The following is a 25,270-nucleotide window of genomic DNA, read 5'->3' as shown; positions in this document are numbered from 1 at the left end:
ATGGGTGGATGGGTGAGTGAGTGAGTGGTTGGATGAGTAGGTAGGCACCACACTCCCCGCACCACTCTTCCTTCATCACTCTCCCAGCTCCACTCTCCCAGCTCCACTCTCCCAGCTCCACTCGCTCTCTACACCACTCTCCGTCCTCCACTCTCTCCCCTCCACTCTCTCTGCACCGCTCTCCGTGCTCTTGCCCTTTGCCGGATACGTCGAGACAATTAGGTGGCAATTAAGCACTTTATTTATTTAAATAGAAGGATTCCAAACGTGGCTCATGGGAATTGTGATGCGGGGAGTTTGCAATGAGCAACGCGGGCACGCGCACGCGCGCGCGCGCGCTCCCAAACACGGGCGCGCACGCGCAGCACATTCATACAATGACAAAGGTCCCCTGCGTAGCCTCTCACAGACTCTCGGAGCAAGTGGCTGTGAGCGGGATTCTTGTTGAGGCGGGCTGAAAACAAAGTTACTTGCGGCGCCCACACTCATTACCACCCTTAAGAACAGCCGAGTAAAACCCCTCAGCTCAAACAACATCATGGAACAAGGTGGGGGCTTTGAACCCTGCTGGGGCCGCGGTGCCTCAAATATTGGAGGAGGTAGTCTGTGAGTGATTGGCCGATTGGCCATCTGCAGAGGAAGTGCGAAGGGCGATCGAGAGCCGAAGACGAAGACAGATGACCTGTCAGGCGATCTGCTGAGAGAGGGAACCGTGATGATGGACACCCACCCCAGCGTGTGCCGTGCCCACATTCGGAGGCGCTAACAGCGCTTAACACCCACAGTCTGTATTGGCTACTTAGAGTGTGCGTGTGTGTATATGTTGAACTTCTTTCGTGCCGTACGTAGCCAACCGTGCTAATCGGAGGTGCGGAGAGTATTTGTATGTGTGAGTGTGTGAGGTTGTATAGCAGTGGCGGAGTGTCTGTGCGTGTGAGTGTGTGTACCTGGTGCGGTGTGTAAATATCGCCACTAGGAAAACAAAGGCGGTCCGGCGTGGTGCTGGCCACCCACCCCCTCGTGTACCGTTCCGACCTTCGTAGGTGCTCGCTAACAGCACTTGCCCCTACAGTCTGTTCAATGCTATACGAAAGATAGTTTTCTTTGTGTTTGTGACAGTGTTTGTGAGTGTGTCTGCGTGTGTGTGTGAGTTTGTATATCAGTAGCTGCGTGTGACGGTGTTTGTGAGTGTGTCTGTGCGTGTGTGTAAGATTGTATATCAGTAGCTGCGTGTGTGACGGTGTTTGTGAGTGTGTCTGTGCGTGTGTGTAAGATTGTATATCAGTAGCTGCGTGTGTGACGGTGTTTGTGAGTGTGTCTGTGCGTGTGTGTAAGATTGTATATCAGTAGCTGCGTGTGTGACGGTGTTTGTGAGTGTGTCTGTGCGTGTGTGTAAGATTGTATATCAGTAGCTGCGTGTGTGACGGTGTTTGTGAGTGTGTCTGTGCGTGTGTGTAAGATTGTATATCAGTAGCTGCGTGTGTGACGGTGTTTGTGAGTGTGTCTGTGCGTGTGTGTAAGATTGTATATCAGTAGCTGCGTGTGTGACGGTGTTTGTGAGTGTGTCTGTGCGTGTGTGTAAGATTGTATATCAGTAGCTGCGTGTGTGACGGTGTTTGTGAGTGTGTCTGTGCGTGTGTGTAAGATTGTATATCAGTAGCTGCGTGTGTGACGGTGTTTGTGAGTGTGTTTGTGCGTGTGTGTAAGATTGTATATCAGTAGCTGCGTGTGTGACGGTGTTTGTGAGTGTGTCTGTGCGTGTGTGTAAGATTGTATATCAGTAGCTGCGTGTGTGACAGTGTTTGTGAGTGTGTCTGTGCGTGTGTGTAAGATTGTATATCAGTAGCTGCGTGTGTGACGGTGTTTGTGAGTGTGTTTGTGCGTGTGTGTAAGATTGTATATCAGTAGCTGCGTGTGTGACGGTGTTTGTGAGTGTGTCTGTGCGTGTGTGTAAGATTGTATATCAGTAGCTGCGTGTGTGACGGTGTTTGTGAGTGTGTCTGTGCGTGTGTGTAAGATTGTACAGTAGTGGCTGAGTGTGCTGTGTGTCTCATCAACTTACTCCACTGCAACTTCTCTGGTCACGGACGACTACTGAGGATCGCCCCTGGTTCCACTCAGCCCGAAATGAATACCCTGCAAAGGGCCTTTAAATGTGTCCATGTGTTTATCAGTGCACACCTCTCTCTCTCTCTCCCGCTTATAGCTTGGCGGATGTGGTCATTAACAGTTTCATTATGAGCCCATTTTTATTGTGCACTTAACATCATTTTTTTTAGCGAGGCATTTTAAAATTTAATGGCCTAAACACATATTTTGAGAACACTACGAGACGGCTGGAGGCCGTAATGAGACGCCGGTGTGTGAGAGTGTATGTGAGAAAGTGTGTGTGTGTGCTCGCTAACAGTACTTGCCCCGACAGTCTGCTAAGGCTATATGGGGGATCTTTGTCTTTGTGTTGCGGTAGTGTAACGGTTAGCGCGTTGCGCTACGAACCTGGCGACCCGAATTCGACCCGAGTTCGATTCCCACTCACGGCCAACACCGGTGACGATTATCTGAACCGGTCCTGGGCCTCCCCCTAGGTTGACTCAGCCTCAAATGAGTTCCTGGTGCGGTGCGTAAAAACATCGCCACAGGAGAGACAAAGGCGGCCGGGCGTGGTGCTGGCCACCCACCCACCCCCCCTCGTGTTCATGTTCTGGCCTTCAGAGGTGCTCGCTCACAGCACTTTCCCCAACAGTCTCTTAAGGCTACACGGGGGATCTTTGTCTTGTTCGTGTGCGTGGTGCAGTAAGACGGGTGGAGTTTCTCTCCCAACAGTTACCGACGGCTCCCGGCTTGTTACAACACAAATAATAAACGGGCAGGGAGCAAACAGACAGCCTCCGTGTGCCGCTGCGTACAACTCCTGCCAGCGGTCATCGTGGACATTGGCCTGCACGCTACATAAGAACGCTCACTATTGCACAATCATCATTATCAGCCACTGCTGGATGAAGCCCCCCCCCCCCACCTCTCCAATGTCGCCGCCACCACCATCTCTCGGCCGATCGCGTAGCGATGACGGGCACAGCAGCACATCGCCGAGGCAGCGGTTGAAGCGCGCGGGTCATTACTTAGCAAAACTTCCAAAGCCCCGAAAGGCTGCGAGGTGGCGAGCCGACGGGGAAGAACGGCGAGTGGGCTGAGCCCATCCGTCTCGTCCCCTCGTTGGGGGGGGGGGGGGGGGTCTCACGTGGCCTAGCGTCTCGTTGCAGGACTCTCATGAGAAACGAGTCTTGAGACTCCGGGGCGAGGCTTTGCAGCCAATCGTAGCGTTTCATAAAAAAAAATCTTATTGGAATTGCTCATAAATGATCACGTTAGATTTCGATTTGAAGCTTTCGTGACTGCAGGGATTCATCTTCTTGGTTCTTTCGGTAAAGTCACGTAGAAGGGAGGTAATAAAATAATAAAAATAAAACATATTGTATTATTTTATTATTTTTAATTTTATTATCTTCCTTCTACGTGACTTTACCGAAAGAATCAAGAAGATGGATCACGTTAGAGTTTTCATCTTGAATGTGAAGAATCCCGGTCTGGGCCCCACGTGGTGGCCGTGTGGGTTTCCGCGCGGCCGTACGCACAGTGAGGCGAGCCAGCGACGAGGGCATGAGGGCGGTGCCCATCCACTCGGCCGGCAGGATGAGCGGGATTGACTCGAAGCGCAATCTGCCGTTGCAACGGCAGCGGCCTTAGCGGCATCTTGCGCTCGCTGCGATCGCTCCTGGCGATCTGTCAACCTCGCTATTAGTCAGTCGAACGCCTCTCAGTAGGCTTTCGCGAGCAATGTTATGCATAATAGAGGTTGTTTTTTTTTGTGTTGGGTTGGATCGAGTAAATATATAAATGTGTCGTTAAACCCGCCACCACCCGACACGGCCAATTAGTAAGCTTTGTCACGTAAAACCGAACGTGGCAATTCGTCACTAGTACAGCACGCCGCCGGTGTGTTGGAGAGTAACCCCACAACATTTACAATTCGAGCACGACGTTTCGCCAGTAATTCCAACTCGCATCACCAGGCGACAGACAGATTTGTGGTGAAAACCTTCTCCTGTTTCGCTGTTAGTATTGCAGCAAAGTGCTCCTGCCACCGCGCTCCCCTGCCGCTTCTCGAACGTCAAGAGTTTAAAAGTACAGCAGGCGAAGTGATTTGCAGAGGCGTTCGCCACGAGCAAATAAGTGTTTTTCTCTTTATTGGCATCAACGTCGTTATTGTGTTTATTTCAGGCTCGCTTCGGTGATGTTTCACAAGAGCTCCAACGGCTTCTCTGCTGGTCTCGATTGTCTGAAACTTCGTCCCCCTCCCCCGGCCGTCTGCGCTGTCGACTTCCTGCACCCCCCAACCCCTGTCCAGACTCAGGCGCTAGTCTCTGCGGCTGACCGCCTCTCTCTCTCTCTGTCTCTAACTAACAAATTAAAAAGCCTATTTTCTCCAGGAGGCCCAAGTTCCCCGCTGTTTCCTGTCGATCACCTCGCTTCAATAAAATAATGAAAATAATAATAAAAAAGCCGTCACCTCCTAACGATTCCGCGTTCGGTTATCAAATCGAAAGTCTCGCAGGGTCCCTGCCAGTGGACAAACGAGCAGCGTCCCCCCCTCCTCCCTCTCTGATCTATCCCGACCTTCTTGAAGGTCGCCATCTGCGCTAAGGGGCCGCTGATTGCCTGCCGCGTGAGTCGCGTCGCCAAGACCCCATCGCATCATCCGGGCCGCCGGGCGTCGTGGACCAGAACACCCGACGCCACCAATTCCAAGTCGAGCCTAAAGGCGGCACCACCACCCCCCACTCCTCTTATGCCCGGTCACGGCTCGGCTCAGGCTTGGCTCCTCTGGCTCGACTGAGTCATGGCTCAAAGCGGCGCACTTCACCTGAGCCACTTCAACCGCGGCTCAAGTCTGGCACCCTGGGGGGCTCAGCGTAACCCAGGGCACGCGCGCCTTGTCAGCTCTCGCAGCTAAAACACGCGCAGCTCCGCCCCCCCTATAATGTTATCCCCCCCGCCCCCTCCCGAATCACTTTGCCCCCCGCTCCTACCCGCGTACCCCTCATGTGTTTATTGTTACAACGAAAGTGCGGCCGATCCTCTTTAAGATCATCCCGGGAACGAGCCCCTTAGCGCCGGGTCGCGTGGGCAATGCGCGCACGGGCGTCGTGAATAGAATAAAACAAATTGACAAGGAGAAGAAATATGCTTGGTTCTTTCGGTAAAGTCACGTAGAAGGGAAACAATAAAATAATAAATATATTAAAAAATAAAAGTATCACAACGTTTCGACTGCAACACAAGCAATTATCAACAGGTGTGAAAAACACAGCAAGAAAATTTGAAAAAAGTGGCGGGTTTTTCTTAACGTCAGCACCCCGGACAGCGATTTTGGCAGTTAAGAAAAAACCGCCACTTTTTCAAATTTTCTTACCGTGTTTTTCACACCTGATGATGATTGCTTGTGTTGCAGTCGAAATGTCGTGATATTTTTATTGTTTTACATTTTTATTATTTTATTATTTCCCTTCTACCTGACTTTACCGAAATAACCAAGAATATGAATCCCTGCAGTAACTAAAGCTTTAAATCAAAATTTAAGGAGAAGAAAGTTTTAAACGTAGTAGTATACTTTCGCGACCAATATCATCCAGATTGCGGAAATATATAAATATGTCGATTAACCCGCCACTATCCGACACATCCAATTAGTAAGATTTAACATCTTAACAGAACATGCCAATTCGTTATCAGTACAGCACACCGGTGTGTTGGAGAGCAAAACCACAGCATTTACAATCTTAGCACGACGTTTCGCCGGTAATTACAACCAGCTTCATCAACGAGAAGTAAACCCCGAATAGGTTTGGCCCCATTCTTGTTTTTCATACTTTTTATACCGGCAAAAAAGGTCCCATAATAGAAGAAACCTTACCCACTCCTGCCACCACTCCTCCACCCGCTGTGAAACATCACTCGAGTGGCGTTAATTTGATTGGCAGATCACCCGTGGTGGTTTCGAGTGTGGCGCAACGCGGCTTTGTGAGTAGAATTTAAATCCGGCTTCGCGAGCGCTTCGAAGGTGTCATGCACGGAGAGGGTGTCTTAGGCGTGGGTTTGGCAACAATCCCAGAGCCGCGTTAACGCCCCCCACTGACAGTGCACTCGCAATGAGGCCGAGGCGAGTTCGAATCCTAGTTGGGGCGGGGGGTGGGTTTACTCAGCCCATCATCCCCCAGGGGGTCGATAAAATAAGAAACGCTGTAGGCAAGTCAACAGTGGTTGTCCTCCGGATAAACTTTACAAATTCCCGCCATATGAATGTGGAATTGCCATCACTGGCTCGGGGATGTCAACGGGAGATGAGCATCGCCTCGTGGCTCGTTTGAGCAGAAGATCGCTTTGACTTTTTGCGAGCGCTGTCGTGCCGGCTCTCAAACCCAAGGTGTTGCTGTCTCCCGTCAGCTGCCCTGAGGCCGCTCACCTCAAAACGCCTTGAAGGCGCCTCTCTGCTCGGCTGTGAGAACCGCGCAGCTGTTCGCCTGCCGCTGTTGTTGGGAAGGCAACGGGAGGGTCTGGGTTTCTCAGAGGACTCGCTTCGCGTTCACACTCACCGGCAAATCTCTAATTATCCGCCGAGCAACGCTTCGTCATTAATCCGCCGCCACCAACAACGCCGCATGGCGAGTGAGAATGTGAGGTGTTGCTCTGTGTGTGTGCTGTGCCAGCCACATTAAGGAGGTCGTTGACAGCGCCTGTCCCAACAATCCGAGACAGGCGATGATAACTTTCGGCCGCGTGTTTCTGTTTGTTTGTGCGGAGCGGTCGAATCGCCGCTGTTGCGCTGTGCGCTATGAACCCAGCGATGGACCTTCACCCGAGTTCCATTCCCGCTCACGGCCAACACCAGGTAACGATATTGTGAACCGGTCTTGGGCCTCCTCTAGGTCTACTCAGCCTCGAATGAGTATCTGGTGCGATGTGGAAGCATCGCCACGATGGAGATAAAAGTTGCCGGGAGTGGTGTTGGCCACCCACCTCCTCGTGTGCCGTTCTGGCCTTCATAGGTGCTCGCTAACAGCACTTGCCCCAACAGTCTCTTAAAGCTATACGGATGATGCTTTTGTCTTTGTTTCTGTTTTTATGGGAGCGGCGGTGCAGTTGTTAGTGCACCGCGCCACGATATTACCGCCAATTGCCAAGGTTTTTCGCGGTTGGAGTCCAGCAGGGCCGCCCTGGTTATCACTGCGGTGCCGTTAAACCGTACAACCGCAAACAGCACTTGCCCCAACAGTCTGTTCCGGCCACACGGGGCATCTTTGTCTTTGGCTTGTGCTCGACTGCGCCTGCACGCGAGCGCGTGTCGTCAGTGGCGGTGTGCCAGGCGAGAGACGCGATCTCTCTTCCTCGCGACTCTCATCACGTGACCATCTCTCCCGCACGGGGGCTGCGCAGGTAATCGCCTCGCTTTTTAACAACTGTTTATATTCCCGCTACGATAGCGGCGGTTCCCTTCCTTGCACACGGGCGGAGAGCGCCTCCAAAAAAATGTCCTCATTTGCTTCGGGTCTCGTAAGCAATTACCAGCGGCGAGGCTGTTTGCAATTTTCGTAGCCCGTCATTAACCCCACCCCGCGGATTTTCAATCCCAGTCCTGGGGGCCCATCATCACTCCGACCTCCTCGTTCTTTCCTCCGTAGCGCAGCGCGCTCCGTGCGTCAATGCTCCACCCACCCCCCGCCCCCCCCCCCCCCGTTCCTCGGCCCTGCTGATGTCAAGGAGATGGCGGAGGAGACTTATTTCGCTCGCGTGCCGCTTGGTAAACAAAGTGACCCCGCGATCTCCTGCTCCACGGGGGTCGCGGTGCCGCGTGTTAACGATCTTGGCGGGTTGGAGGGGAAGAGGTCAATCACTCCAGAATCCTGAGCGGCTTAATTTCTCGGGCTTTGTTTTGCGAGTCGAAGGGAGACCTGGAGGAGGAGGAGGAGGCACGTGGCTTAGTAGCTGCGGCCATAGCGAGAGGGAATACTGGACGTGGTGTGCCGGGTGCGGACTTCGTTTTCCTCGTGGGCGACCAGGACGGAACCGCCCACATGAACCGTGCACTGGGCGGTAACAACCAATCATCAGGGAAGGCTTTTTTGTCGATGCCGTTTGGCAAGAGACATCAGGTGCGTTTATGGAGTTTATTGCTGTTGCGCACGATGTCCGACATTTTACTCCACGTGTACCGCTGGGATTTTCTTCGGGAACACAAAAGAAGCTCCCCGGGACGTGGAGCGAAACGTCGGCCAACAAAAAGAACCGCACCCGAGAGCCACACAGCAGCGCAAACGTCGAGGCGACGTTCGACGCAGTTGCAGCGCCTTCACACTGGCGTGGGCTTCCCCCTGGACCTCTGGGGCTTCCTCCTCCCATGTGTAGGAGGAGACATCGGCTGAGCAGTCGGACCGAACCTCTCTGCTGAGGTTTTCGTGGGCGATGATCGATCGTGGATCTGATTGTGACATCGATCGTCGTAGGGCGTTATTGACGCAATTATAGTTTTACTTCCATCATTAAATCGTTTTAAAATTGTTTTTTTTTTAAGTTAACAGAAACAAATTCGAGATGACAAAATTCAAGAATGTGCGTGAAAGGGTCTGTCACCATGACCGGTGATGATGATGATGACGATGATGAATGATACCAGCATAAGAGTGGCAGACATAGGAGGTAAACGCGTTCATCAAGGTACGACCACAGCGGAGACGGATCGATGGCTGGGGGTTTGTGAAAGCGTTGGCCAGTTGCGCCGTTTCAGTTTCATTAATTTCAGTTTCATTTATTAGGTATAGCCCTGTGAGCCATTCGGCTCTTGGATCGGTTGCAATCGCAACAAATAAAAACAGGAACAAGACACATCTTAAAGGTACTACGCGCAAACAGAAAAATCCAGGAAAAAACAGCAAAGTCTTCCAGAAAAAGCACCGTACATCAACGCTGTGTGCAAACATCCCAGTGGGATGAAAGTCAAACCGTTGGACTGATCCGCCGGGCGAAGCTATGTTCCGTTATCGGAGCGCGTCTACCGAGTGCACGAGATGAACTATCCCTTGAATAACGCCGTCAACAGGAGTCTTCTGTGCGTCCTGCTCAATGATTTTCTTCTCGCGCCAGCGTTGCACGCGATGCGTTTCATGCTTCACATTTTGGATCTGACTAATTTCCATGCCCTTCGGGACACATTGTCATTGCATGAATCAAGCAGGAGACGCCACCGATGTATATATTTTACAATTGAAAGAAAGTCAGCGTTTTCCTGCTCAAATAAGCATCGCTTCCTCCACTAGCATCCTGAATCATCATCATCATCATCATCTTCATCGGTCATGGACAATCCACTGCTGGATGAAGCTCCGTGTAGTGGTATACATATTTGTTTCATGCTACGAGGCAGACCCTTGCATCACAACATGTTGTACATTCTTCAATTTTATCAGCTATTAAATTTTGTTGTTGTAAACTTTGGATACTATTTTGGTTGTTGAGATTGTGCTACCCGTCGTATTCGAGACCAGCCCACGGAAGCAGACACCACTGAGCTACCACTGAGAGATCCCTACAAGAGACTTTCCCACCCGCTCTGCCGCCGAGATGTACTGTATGTTCATCGCGTGACAGTAGAATCGATATTTTAATTCTCATTGCTGGAATTTATACAAATTAATTGCAGAACCAAATGATGGTTGCATTTTTGCAGTCACTTGTGAGCAGACTGACACCATCAACTCCACGCGCTCGAAAACCCAGTTTTCATCATGGACAGTGACTGAAACCTGGACCCAAACTCAGACTCTGAGTCACCCGACCACCTCCGAGAACACCTTGGCACAGACTTTCCCTCTGTTATTGTTGTTGTTGTATTTGTCATTTACGTGCGAAGCTCCTCTCAGTGCCTTGGCTCAGAACATTGCCTTCCCTGTACACGGGGGATGGGCGGGCAGGGGTGCACCCTCTTGTTCCTTGCGATGGCAGCTGATCGTTTAAACCCGGGATCTCAGAGCGCCTGGCTCGGTGCCCAGACGCAGGGCGCACGAAGCAGCCCCCGCAGAGACGCGCTGCTCAGGCCCGTGACGTCTTCCCTGGCGCCTGGCCGGCTCCGTGGAGCTGCTGCCGCGTCGACGAGCGAAACGCTTGGCTGTTTAAATAAATAAATAAATGCGCAGACTCGAACGGCGGCCGTGTCACGCTGGCCTGTGTAGCACGTGTCCAGTGTGAAAGTTGCAACGTCGCAACGTTGGTGAACTGCACGGGCGGTCGGGTGGCGCACTGGGGTCGGAGCGCGGGGAACTCGGGTTTGCGCAGGTAAGCTGATGGTTTCAGCCCCGGTCACCGATGAATGCACAACAACAACAACAAAAAGCCGCGCTTCGCATTGACATGAGGTTCTGCACTTAATTTGGACAAATTACAGCGGTGGGAATTAAAATATCGCTTCGAGAGCGAGTGGTGCAGGACCCCTTCGCGAAACATCTTCCCGCGACAGGAGGTAATGTTCACCGCGTGTCTCAATTGATGCATTTAATTTCTCGGTTAAGAAAAGTGGAAACAACAACAACATCATCAACATCAACAAGGAGCGGTCGGATGGCAGGGTGCCACGTTCAAACGGCACCATGGGCGTTGGGGAGACAGCGGGCACGCGACGGAAGGTTGGGGTGCACGTGGCCGTGAAGCGCTGTCATACGATAACATCGTACACCCGTCGAAATCCCGTAACTTAATTGGCCAATATCAGCGAGATCGGCGATTCCGTCGCGGTCCGCTTTCGTCGTAACCGCAGCGCAGCGAGACGATCGCGGAAGCGACATCAACCTCACGTCGGGGGGGGGGGGGGTGGGGGTCGTGATCCGAAGCGGGCGAAGTGAAACCCCGTGTGTGGTTTATTTTTTTGAATCGCGGCATTGCCTCGGGGGAAGAGACGCCGCCGTCCCGATATTGTCTCGCTTTAGTAGAATTGAAAATAAAAACACCGCCGCTTTGAATTTCGCACTCGGCTCATCATCCGTCCGAGGGTCGATGCAAATCAGCCCCGCGTTGTGGGGGGGCCGGCAGTGGTTGTCTTGTGGGTTAAACTCGCCCCCCGCTCTAGGAATGGAGATGAGCACGGAGTGTTCCTCGGTGTCTCGTGGCTGATACACTCCACAGTGTTCACCAGGGCAGCCTGCCGCACTCGAACCGCGAACTTCATGTCACCGCTGCTCATCAACTGTCCTCCTCCCTCATAGCCCCTCCCTCCCCCTCCCTCCCCCTCCTCCCCCTCCGCCCCCTCCTCCTTCCTCTACCCCCCTCCGTGACCCAGCGTTGAACTGTGTCAAGTGGTGCGCATCTCGCGAGGCCGCTGCTCCACGCTGGAAAAAAAGACCCCCAGGCGCCTCTCTCGTCCCTCCTCCATAATTGAACAGAGTGATCTTCCGCACGATACGTTGACAAGGTCCCATTCGGATGTCTTGGCGCGTGGCTTTATAACAAACAAAAAAACTACAGCTGACCCCACGATGGCTTCAGGGACAGTTTTATTTTTTTAGTCACCATCTCCGACATCGACGACATGGCTGCTTCTGCTGCTGCTGTTGCTGCTGCTGCCGCTGCTGCTGTTGCTGCTGCTGCTTCTGCTGCTGTTGCTGCTGCTGCCGCTGCTGCTGTTGCTGCTGCTTCTGCTGCTGTTACTGCTGCTGCTTCTGCTGCTGCTGTTGTTTCTGCTGCCGTTGCGTGCAGCCATCAACTGGAATCAGAAGGTCGATCTGGAACCTGGGAGGGAGGGGGGGTAGAGAGATGGAGAGCGATTCTGAAATATCAAGCTTTATAAACAGGTCCCTACATCAATAATAATAGTCGTAATTAAAAACACATGCAATGTATTTCTTCCGTTAAATATCCGTAAAATATCGATTTTTCGAGCGAGGGGGGGGGGGTCAGATCACCCAATTATCAACCCCTCCTAGCTCTTGTATCTTTCCCTTGCTGGTCTCGCTCCCTCTCTCGCTCGGCGTCACGAGGGAGTCATCTTGACCTTGACCCCAGAGACGGACCCTGCTGACACGCGAGACCTCCTCACCGCATTGACCCATGACCCTTGACCCCGGCGTGACCTGGTTCGCCATGTGGCCTCATGGCTGAGCCAAGCCGACTCGCCCATCGGAGGCCCCTTAAACGTCAGATGGTCAGCAACAAACAGCACGACGGAAGGTGTGAATCGATACGAGTGAACGCACGTCTTGAATTGGGCAAGGTTTATATGAGATTGGGAAAGAGACGATGGGAATGAGAAATGCTCAAAATGGCAAGCCAGCAACAAGCAGCACGAGCGAAGTTGTAATCGATGAGAATTGACAAGTTTTGTGAATTTATCAAGGTTATTGTCAGGGAAGAGAGATGACGGGAGGAGGGACTTCCAACGTGGAGCAGTGCGAGGGAAGAAGCAGAAAGAGAAGTGGTGTGGCCTGCTGTGTGGTGAGCGGGTGGGTGAGTGGATGTGTGGGTTCATAGGCGAGTGAGTGGGTGGGTGAGTGAGTATTTGAGTGGGGAGCGGTCGTGTAGCGGTTAGCGCGCTGCGCTATGAACCTGGCGACCCGGGTTCGATTCCCGCTCACGGCCAACACCAGTGACGATGATTTGAACCGGTCCTGGGCCTCCCCTAGGTCGACTCGGCCTGAAATGAGTACGTGGTGCGGTGTGTAAACATCGCCACTGGGGAGACAAAGGTGGTCGGGCGTGGTGCTGGCCACCCATCCCCTCGTGTACCGTGCCGGCTTTCATAGGTGCTCGCTAACAGCACTTGCCTTTACAGTCTGTTAAGGCTATACGGAGGATCTCTTTGTTTGAGTGAGTGAATTTGTGGGTGAGTGAGTTATTGAGTGGGTGAATGAGTGGGTGAATGAGTGGGTGAATGAGTGGGTGAATGAGTGGGTGAATGAGTGGGTGAATGAGTGGGTGAATGAGTGGGTGAATGAGTGTGTGAGTGAGTGAGCGGGTCAGGGATTGAGTGGGTGAGTGAGTGAATGGGTGAGTGAGTGAATGGGTGAGTGATTGAGTGGGTGAGTGAGTTATTGAGTGGGTGAATGAGTGAGTGAGCGGGTCAGGGATTGAGTGGGTGAGTGAGTGTTTTGACCTGCAGTGTGGTGGTGGTGGTTGAACACAATCTGGATGACGCGGTGAGCGTCTGATAAAGACCTAGTCCTCAACACGAGTGGAGGAATCGGCCGAGTGGAGTTCGCGCGGGCCCTCAACCCACGGCAGTCGTCGCGAGAGAAATTCAATTCCAACCACAACGCGCCTCTCGCGCAGCGGTGGCGGGGGTGGGGGGGTTGGCGGGGGGGTTGGCGGGGGGGTTGGCGGGGGGGTTGGCGGGGGGGTTGGCGGGGGGGTTGGCGGGGGGGTGGGCGGGGGAGCCAATATCATCCATAATAGAGGGTTTTTTTTTGTTGGGTTAGATCGTGTAAATATATAAATGTGTCGTCAAACACCTGATGATGATTGCTTGTGTTGCAATCGAAACGTCGTGAATTTTTTTTGTTTTATATTTTTATTATTTCATTGTTTCCCTTCTACGTGACTTTACCGAAAGAACCAAGAACATGTTGCACTACTTGAGCATTTTGGCACAAGACAGAGGAAAGTGGAAACAAAAACAACAACAAAAACAACAAGCGAAACGCGCAGTGGCCGCCTACTCCGGGATATCTGCCCATGGATCGTGATGATGACGACGACGATTTGGGAACCAATTCCACATCTGCCTGCGAATGCGCTCAGCCCCAAGGCTCGCGTGAAGCGATGGCTCTCCCAGCTTTGCCCGCTTCTGCGCGAATACACAGCAGTGCTACAAGGCATAAGATCCAAGTCCAAAGGTACCCTTCCCCGGGTCAACCTAGCTTGATCTGGTAACAAACGACAAAATAATATATGAAGACTGCAGATGCTCGCTTAATCGACTGCCTTGACCGGCTTGCGAGCGAGCGAGCGTGTGTGTGTAAAAGTCTGCGCGGCTGATTTCCGACAAACGCGGCTTCCCTAATGCGTAATGGGTGCATGATGCGCCTATAACCGGCAGTGTGGGCTCCATTAGGCAGGCTATATTTATTAGGCTATTTCAAAATCAACATCCCACCCCCCCATTACTCACGCGCCCGGCAGACACGCAGGCCCGTTCGCGCGCACCGCCACCACCACCACCATCTCCGCAAAGCAGCGTGCACATTGATCGCCCGCTTCACAGCTGTTTGCCTAAAGTGCGCCGTGCCGCTGGGGTCAGGCAACGCATTGTTTATTTTATTCATATTAAGCGCCCAGACGGCCGGAAATGTCAAACTTGGACCGAATTCACTCTGATGAGATCGATGCGCTCGCAAGCCTCTGCCACGCACGCGCCTGTGTGTCAGTGTGTGTGTCAGTGTGTGTGTCAGAGTGTGTGTCAGAGTGTGTGTCAGTGTGTTTGTCAGTGTGTGTGTGTCAGTGTGTGTGTCAGTGTGTGTGTCAGTGTGTGTGTCAGAGTGTGTGTCAGTGTGTGTGTCAGTGTGTGTGTGTCAGTGTGTGTGTCAGCGTGTGTGTCAGAGTGTGTGTCAGTGTGTGTGTGTCAGTGTGTGTGTCAGTGTGTGTGTGTCAGTGTGTGTGTCAGTGTGTGTGTCAGTGTGTGTGTGTCCAAGCAAGAACATCTGCTGGACTACGTAGTGACGGACCAGCGGATGCGAGCCCATGTCCTTGACACCAGGACCTACCGTGGAGCTGATCTGCCCTCTGACCATCGACTAGTCATCTGTAAGATGCGCCTGCCATTCTTCCACTCCGGTGGTGGGTGTACACCCAGGATCCCATTCCAACCAAAAGTGGCCTGGTCTAAGTTAGCTGATGAAAGTTGCAAGCGAGAATTTCATCATCGCTTGCAGCTGGGGTTGGCATCGTCCCCCACTCCACCTGATGTCGAGGGTAAATGGGCGAGGTTTAAGACTGTGACTCATGCAGCTGCAATGGCTGCTTTGGGTACGCGGTCCAGACCTCCCCGGGAACCCTGGCTGACGGAGGAGGTGTTCAGGTTAATTGAGAAAAAGCGACAGGCCCACTCTCATCGCCTACAGCATCCCACGTCAGAGAATGAGGAGGTTTACCGCAGTCTTCGCTCGGAGGTTCGGAGAGCCGTGAGGCGCTGTAAGGATGGGTGGTGGTCGCGGGTTGCTGAGGAGATGGAGTCTGCCTCAGTGGCCCGCGATCACAAATCACTATTTAACTCCATCAAAAAAGTAACCTGCAGCGCCACACCTATTACCATCATTAGAGGAAAAAACGGTGATCCAATCTCCGACCCCCAGGAACAGGTTTGCAGATTTGCTGAGCATTTCTGTGAGGTCCTGGGGGAGGGAAAATCTCTCAGCCAGGAAAACATCATGGCACAAAGTGGGGATAACCCTGCTGAGGCTGCGGTGCCTCAAATATTGGAAGAGGTCACCCCCTGTGAGTGGCTGGCTGAGGTACCGGCTGTTGAGGAAGTACTGAGGGCGATCCGGAGTCTGAGACCAGGGAAGGCACCGGGCAGAGATGATCTCCCAGGCGAAATGCTGAGGGAGGGTGGCGTTTGTGCACAGACTGCCCTATATGACATCATAACAACAGTCTGGACCACTGGACGGGTTCCGCAGGACTGGAAGGATGCCCTGGTGGTCCCCCTCTTTAAGAAGGGGGACCGTACCGACTGTAACAACTACAGGGGCATCTCACTCCTCAGTGTGCCGGGTAAGGTCCTGGCAAGGATTATTCAACATCGCCTTGCTAGGCATGCTGAGGAGAGGCTTGCGGAGCCCCAATGTGGTTTCAGGAAAGGGCGGTCCTGCACAGATGCCATATTTTCTGTCCGTCTGCTACAGCAGAGGTGTAGGGAATTCCAAAAAGACCTACATCTCTGCTTTATTGACCTGGTCAAGGCCTATGATACCATCAGTAGGACTGGGCTCTGGGTTGTTCTTCGTGCTTTCGGAGTCCCTGACCCTCTGCTCACGATCATTAAGGACCTTCATGATGGTGAGCGGGCCCGGGTAAAACTACGTGGCCGGGAGTCGGAGCCTTTCCCTGTACACCTTGGGGTGCGACAGGGATGTCCTCTGGCTCCCACATTATTTAACATCTATTTCGACTGCGTAGTTCGTGAAGCCTTCAATAGCTGTACCGGGGGAATTACCATTTGGTACAGATACAATGGGAGGCTGATCGACGCCCGGGTGCGATCAAGGGATGGCTCCCTATTGGTCAACCACGTTATGTATGCCGATGATTTGGTAATAGCTGCTCATTCAGAAGAGGAGTTGGAGACGCTGCTGCTGAGACTGGAGCGTGCCACTAAGAGGCGGGGCCTTACCATCAGCCCCACCAAAACTAAGCACCTGCCTGGGTATTTTGTACCATCGGGCACTCCGCCCCCACAACTCCCAATCGGTGATGGGGCAGTTGTGGAGAGAGTAGAGAGTTTCCCATACCTGGGCAGTGTGCTCATGACCGGCTCCAGTTTATCAGCAGAGGTCTCACTCCGAATCAGTCGAGCGGCAATATCTTTTCATCGGTTGCGTAACGCTGTGTGGAAGCTACCTGGTCTGTCGCTCCGCACGAAGCTTCAGGTCTTCTCGGCCACGGTCATTCCCTCCCTTCTCTATGCTTGCGAAACGTGGACCCCCCTAGTGGAGCATCTTCGCCGGTTGGAAACATTTAGGCTGGCCTGCCTACGATCCATCCTGGGTTTAACCAGGCTGGATTGTGTGAGGAGCTCACAAGTCCTTGAAAGATCTGGGCAAAGTCCCATCAGTGAGCTCCTCCGGCAGGCAAGGCTGCGTTGGCTGGGTCATGTAGCCCGCATGCCCAGCCACCGCATGCCTAAACAGCTTTTGTTCGGCCGGATCGAGGGGGCTAAACGGGCGCGGCACGGGCTAGAGAAGAGATGGAGTGATGTGGTACAGGAGGACGTGGAGCTGAGTGGACTTGCCGATGACTGGTACCAGCGGTGTCAAGATCGGCCTCAGTGGAGGAGGCTCGTGAAGGACGCTACTGGGCAGTTGGAGGCAGTCGCCCTCCAACAACAACGGAGGGCGGAGGAGCGACGCTCACAACAACGAGCGGAGCGCCGGGTGGCTAAAGCACAGCAAGTTGGCACAGTAGGGGGCACAGGTGGTGCATCAGCCAGTCATCTCGGTCATCTCGGTCAGTCGACCCGTGGCACCTGGGTCTGCCCCGTGACCTCCTGCCAGCGGGCGTTCGACACTTCACGTGGCCTCAAAGTGCACATGGCCTGGCACAAGCGTCGTGGTGACGTCACCGCCACTTAGTGGCGAATGGCGGTTGTTGTTGTTGTTGTTGTGTCAGTGTGTGTGTCAGAGTGTGTGGCAGAGTGTGTGTCAGAGTGTGTGTCAGAGTGTGTGTCAGTGTGTGTGTCAGCGTGTGTGTCAGTGTGTGTGTGTCAGTGTGTGTGTCAGCGCGTGTGTGTCAGTGTGTGTGTGTCAGAGTGTGTGTCAGTGTGTGTGTGTCAGTGTGTGTGTGTCAGTGTGTGTGTGTCAGTGTGTGTGTCAGTGTGTGTGTGTCAGAGTGTGTGACAGTGTGTGTGTCAGCGTGTGTGTGTCAGTGTGTGTGTGTCAGTGTGTGTGTCAGTGACGTCCGGCAAAACAACCTCCTACCTCCTCGCGGTGCCGGACGGGCAACACTGTCGTGGGCAGTGCTGTGGGGGGAGGGCCAATGCCCATTGGCCTCTCCCCTCATGGCGTCTGTGACCACCACAGTGGCTAAACGGGGGCTCTGGACGGGTGCGAGGGGCTGGTAACCCCTCCACCTTCAATTAACCACCACTAAACTACGAATTAAATAAGCTTGTGCCGGAGGCCCCGGGGGGTCAGGCTTTTATGACGTCTCCTGGCCAAACCCCATTTGGCGGAGCCAGGAGATTGAATTTTAACCCTCGGGGCTTCTCCAGAAACAACGAAAAACCATTGCGGATGGCCACGTGGAATGTTCGAACGCTCACTGCGGAGGAGAGGCTGCCACTCCTCTGTCGGGAGCTGGACCGGTACCGCCTGGATCTCTGTGGCATTCAGGAGGTCCGGTGGACCGGTTCTGGCTCCTGCCACCATGAGGGGTGGACAGTCCTCTACTCGGGGCAGGAGACTGCCAAACAACAGGGTGTGGCTCTTCTTCTGAACAAAAGAATGAAGGGGGCGTGGGAGCGTGGCGGTGAGGTGTGGGAAGCTGTAAGCCCCAGGATACTTTGGGCTCGCCTTCCCATCAACCAGAGGCGAGGAGTGGTGGTCGTGGTTACTTATGCCCCCACCGAAGACGAACATCCGTGGAGGGATGCAGGCAAAGCCGATGAGTCGGACGCTTTCTATGACCTCCTGTCACAGGTGCTGGCTAAAGTGGCCACTCGGGACAGAGTCATCTTGTTGGGTGACTTCAATGCCCGAGTTGGTCATGATGCTGGCACCTGGTCTGGAGTGATTGGAAGGCATGGGCCAGATCAGCTCAATAATAACGGTAGGAGGCTGCTAGATTTTTGTGCAGCCCATGGGCTTGTAATTACCAACACGCTCTTCCGGCATCGGCGCATCCACACAACATCATGGATGCATGCCGGGTCCAAGCAAGAACATCTGCTGGACTACATAGTGACGGACCAGCGGATGCGAGCCCATGTCCTTGACACCAGGACCTACCGTGGAGCGGATCTGCCCTCTGACCATCGACTAGTCATCTGTAAGATGCGCCTGCCATTCTTCCACTCCGGTGGTGGGTGTACACCCAGGATCCCATTCCAACCAAAAGTGGCCTGGTCTAAGTTAGCTGATGAAAGTTGCAAGCGAGAATTTCATCATCGCTTGCAGCTGGGGTTGGCATCGTCCCCCACTCCACCTGATGTCGAGGGTAAATGGGCGAGGTTTAAGACTGTGACTCATGCAGCTGCAATGGCTGCTTTGGGTACGCGGTCCAGACCTCCCCGGGAACCCTGGCTGACGGAGGAGGTGTTCAGGTTAATTGAGAAAAAGCGACAGGCCCACTCTCATCGCCTACAGCATCCCACGTCAGAGAATGAGGAGGTTTACCGCAGCCTTCGCTCGGAGGTTCGGAGAGCCGTAAGGCGCTGTAAGGATGGGTGGTGGTCGCGGGTTGCTGAGGAGATGGAGTCTGCCTCAGTGGCCCGCGATCACAAATCACTATGTAACTCCATCAAAAAAGTAACCTGCAGCGCCACACCTATTACCATCATTAGAGGAAAAAACGGTGATCCAATCTCCGACCCCCAGGAACTGGTTTGCAGATTTGCTGAGCATTTCTGTGAGGTCCTGGGGGAGGGAAAATCTCTCAGCCAGGAAAACATCATGGCACAAAGTGGGGATAACCCTGCTGAGGCTGCGGTGCCTCAAATATTGGAAGAGGTCACCCCCTGTGAGTGGCTGGCTGAGGTACCAGCTGTTGAGGAAGTACTGAGGGCGATCCGGAGTCTGAGACCAGGGAAGGCACCGGGCAGAGATGATCTCCCAAGCGAAATGCTGAGGGAGGGTGGCGTTTGTGCACAGACTGCCCTATATGACATCATAACAACAGTCTGGACCACTGGACGGGTTCCGCAGGACTGGAAGGATGCCCTGGTGGTCCCCCTCTTTAAGAAGGGGGACCGTACCGACTGTAACAACTACAGGGGCATCTCACTCCTCAGTGTGCCGGGTAAGGTCCTGGCAAGGATTATTCAACATCGCCTTGCTAGGCACGCTGAGGAGAGGCTTGCGGAGCCCCAATGCGGTTTCAGGAAAGGGCGGTCCTGCACAGATGCCATATTTTCTGTCCGTCTGCTACAGCAGAGGTGTAGGGAATTCCAAAAAGACCTACATCTCTGCTTTATTGACCTGGTCAAGGCCTATGATACCATCAGTCGGACTGGGCTCTGGGTTGTTCTTCGTGCTTTCGGAGTCCCTGACCCTCTGCTCACGATCATTAAGGACCTTCATGATGGTGAGCGGGCCCGGGTAAAACTACGTGGCCGGGAGTCGGAGCCTTTCCCTGTACACCTTGGGGTGCGACAGGGATGTCCTCTGGCTCCCACATTATTTAACATCTATTTCGACTGCGTAGTTCGTGAAGCCTTCAATAGCTGTACCGGGGGAATTACCATTTGGTACAGATATAATGGGAGGCTGATCGACGCCCGGGTGCGATCAAGGGATGGCTCCCTATTGGTCAACCACGTTATGTATGCCGATGATTTGGTAATAGCTGCTCATTCAGAAGAGGAGTTGGAGACGCTGCTGCTGAGACTGGAGCGTGCCACTAAGAGGTGGGGCCTTACCATCAGCCCCACCAAAACTAAGCACCTGCCTGGGTATTTTGTACCATCTGGCACTCCACCCCCACAACTCCCAATCGGTGATGGGGCAGTTGTGGAGAGAGTGGAGAGTTTCCCATACCTGGGCAGTGTGCTTATGACCGGCTCCAGTTTATCAGCAGAGGTCTCACTCCGAATCAGTCGAGCGGCAATATCTTTTCATCGGTTGCGTAACGCTGTGTGGAAGCTACCTGGTCTGTCGCTCCGCACGAAGCTTCAGGTCTTCTCGGCCACGGTCATTCCCTCCCTTCTCTACGCTTGCGAAACGTGGACCCCCCTAGTGGAGCATCTTCGCCGGTTGGAAACATTTAGGCTGGCCTGCCTACGATCCATCCTGGGTTTAACCAGGCTGGATTGTGTGAGGAGCTCACAAGTCCTTGAAAGATCTGGGCAAAGTCCTATCAGTGAGCTCCTCCGGCAGGCAAGGCTGCGTTGGCTGGGTCATGTAGCCCGCATGCCCAGCCACCGCATGCCTAAACAGCTTTTGTTCGGCCGGATCGAGGGGGCTAAACGGGCGCGGCACGGGCTAGAGAAGAGATGGAGTGATGTGGTACAGGAGGACGTGGAGCTGAGTGGACTTGCCGATGACTGGTACCAGCGGTGTCAAGATCGGCCTCAGTGGAGGAGGCTCGTGAAGGACGCTACTGGGCAGTTGGAGGCAGTCGCCCTCCAACAACAACGGAGGGCGGAGGAGCGACGCTCACAACAACGAGCGGAGCGCTGGGTGGCTAAAGCACAGCAAGTTGGCACAGTAGGGGGCACAGGTGGTGCATCAGCCACTCGTCTCGGTCATCTCGGTCAGTCGACCCGTGGCACCTGGGTCTGCCCCGTGACCTCCTGCCAGCGGGCGTTCGACACTTCACGTGGCCTCAGGGTGCACATGGCCTGGCACAAGCGTCGTGGTGACGTCACCGCCACTTAGTGGCGAATGGCGGTTGTTGTGTCAGTGTGTGTGTGTCAGCGTGTGTGTCAGTGTGTGTCAGTGTGTGTGTGTGTCAGTGAGTGTGTGTCAGTGTGTGTGTGTCAGTGTGTGTGTGTCAGTGTGTGTGTCAGTGTGTGTGTGTCAGTGTGTGTGTGTCAGTGTGTGTGTCAGTGTGTGCGTGTCAGCGTGTGTGTGTCAGTGTGTGTGTCAGTGTGTGTGTGTCAGTGTGTGTGTCAGAATGTGTGTCAGTGTGTGTGTGTCAGTGTGTGTGTCAGTGTGTGTGTCAGAGTGTGTGTCAGTGTGTGTGTATCAGTGTGTGTGTGTCAGTGTGTGTGTCAGTGTGTGTGTCAGCGTGTGTGTCAGAGTGTGTGTCAGTGTGTGTGTATCAGTGTGTGTGTGTCAGTGTGTGTGTCAGTGTGTGTGTCAGAGTGTGTGTCAGTGTGTGTGTGTCAGTGTGTGTGTGTCAGTGTGTGTGTCAGTGTGTGTGTGTCAGTGTGTGTGTCAGCGTGTGTGTCAGTGTGTGTGTGTCAGTGTGTGTGTGTCAGAGTGTGTGTCAGAGTGTGTGTCAGTGTGTGTGTCAGAGTGTGTGTCAGAGTGTGTGTCAGTGTGTTTGTCAGTGTGTGTGTGTCAGTGTGTGTGTCAGTGTGTGTGTCAGTGTGTGTGTCAGAGTGTGTGTCAGTGTGTGTGTGTCAGTGTGTGTGTGTCAGTGTGTGTGTCAGTGTGTGTGTCAGAGTGTGTGTCAGTGTGTGTGTGTCAGTGTGTGTGTCAGCGTGTGTGTCAGTGTGTGTGTGTCAGTGTGTGTGTGTCAGAGTGTGTGTCAGAGTGTGTGTCAGTGTGTGTGTCAGAGTGTGTGTCAGAGTGTGTGTCAGTGTGTTTGTCAGTGTGTGTGTGTCAGTGTGTGTGTCAGTGTGTGTGTCAGTGTGTGTGTCAGAGTGTGTGTCAGTGTGTGTGTGTCAGTGTGTGTGTGTCAGTGTGTGTGTCAGTGTGTGTGTCAGAGTGTGTGTCAGTGTGTGTGTGTCAGTGTGTGTGTCAGTGTGTGTGTCAGTGTGTGTGTGTCAGTGTGTGTGTCAGTGTGTGTGTGTCAGTGTGTGTGTCAGTGTGTGTGTGTCAGCGTGTGTGTCAGTGTGTGTCAGTGTGTGTGTGTGTCAGTGTGTGTGTGTCAGTGTGTGTGTCAGCATGTGTGTGTCAGTGTGTGTGTCAGCGTGTGTGTCAGTGTGTGTGTCAGCGTGTGTGTCAGTGTGTGTTTGCTTGTTTCTGTGGGGAGCGGTGGCGCAGTGGTTAGCGCGCTGCGCTACGAACCTGGCGACCCGGGTTCTATTCTGCTCACGGCCAACGCCAGAGACGATTAACTGAACCGGTTCTCGGCCTCCACCTAGGTCGACTCAGCCTCAAATGAGTACCTGGTGCGGTGTGTAAGCATCGCCACTGTGGAGACAAAGGCGGTCGGGCGTGGTGTTGGCCACCCACCCCCTCGTGTGCCGTACCGGCCTTCATAGGGGCTCGCTAACAGCACTTGCCCCCAACAGTCTGTTACAGGCTACACGGGAGCTTTTTAATTCGTGTGCTATTTATTCAGGACAGACACGCCGAGTCTCAAGACTCGCCTTCGCGAGGCTCCTGCCACGTTGTGTAACGTCTGGCTCGGTTCTTTTTGTAACTGGTGAGCGTTTTGCCTCTCATGGATGGAAGGGAGGCCGAAAGCGCAGACCGAAACGCACTCAATGATTCACGGAATGATCTTCAGAGTCACTCGCTCGAGCGATGTCTGCGGTATTCGCCAGCCGAGGTGGTTCGGGCACCTGGTAAGGATGCTCCCCCCCCCCCCCCCGGTAGACTCCCCTTGGAACTCTACCGGGCAGCAGCAAGCAGTAACGTCCCACTGGGAGAAGAACCCGCGGCTGGTACAGGACACGCTGCTGCTGGGAGCGGTGGGACGACGTTGCTGGGCTGGCCTGGGAACGCCTGGGAATTCCCTAGGAGCAGCTGGAATCTGTGATTAGTAGTGTATAGTGTAGCGTGTAGTGTAGTGTATAGTGTATAGTAGTTTATAGTGTATAGTAGTGTATAGTGTTGTGTATAGTAGTGTAGTGTATAGTAGTGTATAGTGTAGTGTATAGTGTAGTAGTGTATAGTAGTGCAGTGTATAGTAGTGTATCGTGTAGTGTATAGTCTATGATTGTGGGTGTCTATGATTGTGGGTGTCTATGATTGTGGGTGTCTATGATTGTGGGTGTCTATGAGTGTTGATGTCTATGATTGTGGGTGTCTATGATTGTGGATGTCTATGATAGTGGGTGTCTATGATTGTGGGTGTCTATGAGTGTTGATGTCTATGATTGTGGGTGTCTATGATTGTGGATGTCTATGATAGTGGGTGTCTATGATTGTGGGTGTCTATGATTGTGGGTGTCTATGATTGTGGGTGTCTATGATTGTGGGTGTCTATGATTGTGGGTGTCTATGAGTGTTGATGTCTATGATTGTGGGTGTCTATGATTGTGGATGTCTATGATAGTGGGTGTCTATGATTGTGGGTGTCTATGATTGTGGGTGTCTATGATTGTGGGTGTCTATGATTGTGGGTGTCTATGATTGTGGGTGTCTATGATTGTGGGTGTCTATGATTGTGGATGTCTATGATTGTGGATGTCTATGATTGTGGATGTCTATGATTGTGGATGTCTATGATTGTGGGTGTCTATGATTGTGGGTGTCTATGATTGTGAATGTCTATGATTGTGGGTGTCTATGATTGTGGGTGTCTATGATTGTGGATGTCTATGACTGTGGGTGTCTATGATTGTAGGTGTCTATGATTGTGGGTGTCTATGATTGCGTGTGTCTATGATTGTGGGTGTCTATGATTGTGGGTGTCTATGATTGTGGATGTCTATGATTGTGTTTGTCTATGATTGTGGGTGTCTATGATTGTGGATGAGAGCCGACAGCGGAGTGCGCGTGCCATGATTGGAAACCGCCTCGCGTCTCGTTGAGGCCTCACAAATCATCGCGGTTGTCCCGACCGGCTCCTGGACAACAGCCACTTCACTCAAGAGCACATCAACAAAAGCACCACCACACGTTTTGGCGACATCACCCGTTGTTGTTGTTGTTTTTGGCCGAGGGCACCCCGGGATGAACACGGAGCTCGGGGTTCACCTCTCTCCACGGCGAGCTGCCGAGAGAGAGAGAGAGAGCGATCATCACGCGTCAGAGGGGAGGGAAATGGGAGCTGGGGGAAAGACACTCGAAGAATTTAAATTAAGCGCCGGTGGTGGCTACGCTTCTGCTGCTGCTGCCGTAATTATCCGGCGCTGTGGCGGCTTTAGCGAGGTTTGGTGGGTATCACACGCACAGATATGTTGTGACATGTCCTTCCTGTGGGCGTGGAGGATGAGCCGTACCCTGGACGCCAGGAGAAGGCGGCAGAGCAAGTTGCGGGCTCATCTCCGTCCGTGCCATCTGCGCGGGATCGAGTGTTGCCCCCTCGCGCGTGTGGGTTTCCCTACGGGTGCTCCGGTTTCTCGCCACGTGTATAACAAACACTCGCCACTCGTTGGCTGAAGGGAGCTTCGTATGTGCGTCTCTGAGTGTTGTGAATGGCGCAGCGTTGCAGTTGCACAAATGGCGCTGCTATACATAAAAACAACGAAATAGTATATTTCAAAAAGGACTCAGTGAATGCTGGAATGCATCTTTACTAAAGTAAAGTGATATGAGTTTATAACCAGGAACCTCCTGGTTACACCAGCCCACAGGGGATTATTCTGTCCGTCCGTCCGTCGTGCATCCAAAAATGGGAGGGGTGGGGCTGGGTGGAGAGGGGAGGGTGGGGAGGGAATGGGTGGGGAGGGTGGGGAGGGGCTGGGAGGGGAGGGGCTGGGTGGGGAGGGGAGGGTGGGGAGGGGCTGGGTGGGGAGGGTGGGGAG

Source organism: Lampetra planeri, chromosome 49, assembly GCF_965212315.1.
Source record: "Lampetra planeri chromosome 49, kcLamPlan1.2.h2, whole genome shotgun sequence".
Lineage (NCBI taxonomy): Eukaryota > Metazoa > Chordata > Hyperoartia > Petromyzontiformes > Petromyzontidae > Lampetra > Lampetra planeri.
Note: the sequence above shows the minus strand (reverse complement) of the source record.